Consider the following 2,874-nt stretch of genomic DNA (forward strand, 5'->3'; position numbering starts at 1 on the left):
TCCGCACCAGAGTGGTATGGTAATCCTGTTCTGGAGGTTATGTTACTAGACCATGACGAACCTACAAACTATGAAGAAGCGATGGTGAGCCCAGATTCCGCAAAATGGCTTGAAGCCATGAAATCCGAGATGGGATCCATGTATGAGAACAAAGTATGGACTTTGGTTGACTTGCCCGATGATCGGCAAGCCATTGAAAATAAATGGATCTTCAAGAAGAAGACTGACGTTGACGGTAATGTTACTGTCTATAAAGCTTGACTTGTTGCGAAAGGTTTTCGACAAGTTCAAGGGATTAACTACGATGAGACCTTCTCACCCGTAGCGATGCTTAAGTCTGTCCGAATCATGTTAGCAATTGCCGCATTTTATGATTATGAAATTTGGCAAATGGATGTCAAAACTGCATTCCTGAATGGATTTCTGGAAGAAGAGTTGTATATGATACAACCGGAAGGTTTTGTCGATCCAAAGGAAGCTAACAAAGTGTGCAAGCTCCAGCGATCCATTTATGGACTGGTGCAAGCCTCTCGGAGTTGGAATAAACGCTTTGATAGTGTGATCAAAGCATTTGGTTTTATACAGACTTTTGGAGAAGCCTGTATTTACAAGAAAGTGAGTGGGAGCTCAGTAGCATTTCTGATATTATATGTGGATGACATATTGCTAATTGGAAATGATATAGAATTTCTGGATAGCATAAAGGGATACTTGAATAAGAGTTTTTCAATGAAAGACCTCGGTGAAGCTGCATATATATTAGGCACCAAGATCTATAGAAATAGATCAAAACGCTTAATTGGACTTTCACAAAGCACATACCTTGACAAAGTTTTGAAGAAGTTCAAAATGGATCAAGCAAAGAAAGGGTTCTTGCCTGTACTACAAGGTGTGAGATTGAGTAAGACTCAATGCCCGACCACTGCAGAAGATAGAGAGAAGATGAAAGATGTTCCCTATGTTTCAGCCATAGGCTCTATCATGTATGCAATGTTGTGTACCAGACCTGATGTGTGCCTTGCTATAAGTTTAGCAGGGAGGTACCAAAGTAATCCAGGAGTGGATCACTGGACAGCGGTCAAGAACATCCTGAAATACCTGAAAAGGACTAAGGATATGTTTCTCGTTTATGGAGGTGACAAAAAGCTCATCGTAAATGGTTATGTTGATGCAAGCTTCGACACTGATCCGGACGATTCTAAATGGCAAACCGGATACGTGTTTACATTGAATGGTGGAGCTGTCAGTTGGTGCAGTTCTAAGCAAAGTGTCGTGGCGGGATCTACGTGTGAAGCAGAGTACATAGCTGCTTCGGAAGCAGCAAATGAAGGAGTCTGGATGAAGGAGTTCATATCCGATCTAGGTGTCATACCTAGTGCATCGGGACCAATGAAAATCTTTTGTGACAATACTGGTGCAATTGCCTTAGCAAAGGAATCCAGATTTCACAAGAGACCAAGCACATCAAAAGACGCTTCAATTCCATCCGGGATTTAGTCCAGGTGGGAGACATAGAAATTTGCAAGATACATACGGATCTGAATGTTGTAGACCCATTGACTAAGCCTCTTCCACGAGCAAAACATGATCAGCACCAAGACTCCATGGGTGTAAGAATCATTACTGTGTAATCTAGATTATTGACTCTAGCGCAAGTGGGAGACTGAAGGAAATATGCCCTAGAGGCAATAATAAAGTTATTATTTATTTCCTTATATCATGATAAATGTTTATTATTCATGCTAGAATTGTATTAACCGGAAACATAATACATGTGTGAATACATAGACAAACAGAGTGTCACTAGTATGCCTCTAATTGACTAGCTCGTTGATCAAAGATGGTTGTGTTTCCTGGCCATAGACATGAGTTGTCATTTGATTAACGGGATCACATCATTAGGAGAATGATGTGATTGACTTGACCCATTCCGTTAGCTTAGCACTCGATCGTTTAGTATGTTGCTATTGCTTTCTTCATGACTTATACATGTTCCTATGACTATGAGATTATGCAACTCCCGTTTACCGGAGGAACACTTTGTGTGCTACCAAATGTCACAACGTAACTGGGTGATTATAAAGGTGCTCTACAGGTGTCTCCAAAGGTACTTGTTGGGTTGGCGTATTTCGAGATTCGATTTGTCACTCCGATTGTCGGAGAGGTATCTCTGGGCCCACTCAGTAATACACATCACTATAAGCCTTGCAAGCATTGTGACTAATGAGTTAGTTGCGGGATGATGTATTACGGAACGAATAAAGAGACTTGCCGGTAACGAGATTGAACTAGGTATCGAGATACCGACGATCGAATCTCGGGCAAGTAACATACCGATGACAAAGGGAACAACGTATGTTGTTATGCGGTCTGACCGATAAAGATCTTCTTAGAATATGTAGGAACCAATATGAGCATCCAGGTTCCTCTATTGGTTATTGACCGGAGAGGTGTCTCGATCATGTCTACATATTTCTCGAACCCGTAGGGTCCGCACGCTTAACGTTACGATGACAGTTATATTATGAGTTTATATGTTTTGATGTACCGAAGGTTGTTCGGAGTCCCGGATGTGATCACGGACATGACGAGGAGTCTCGAAATGGTCGAGACATAAAGATTGATATATTGGAAGCCTATGTTTGGACATCGGAAGTGTTCCGGGTGAAATCGGGATTTTTCCGGAGTACCGGGAGGTTACCGCAACCCCCCGGTAACTTAATGGGCCTTAGTGGGCCTAGGTGGAAGAGAGGAGAGGAGGCCAGGGCAGGGCCGCGCGCCCCTCCCCCCCAGTCCGAATAGGACAAGGAGAGGGGGGCGGCGCCCCCCTTCCTTCCTCCCCTCCACCTTTTCCCCCTTCCTCTCCTAGTCCAA

This window comes from Aegilops tauschii, chromosome 1 (assembly GCF_002575655.3).
Source record: "Aegilops tauschii subsp. strangulata cultivar AL8/78 chromosome 1, Aet v6.0, whole genome shotgun sequence".
NCBI lineage: Eukaryota > Viridiplantae > Streptophyta > Magnoliopsida > Poales > Poaceae > Aegilops > Aegilops tauschii.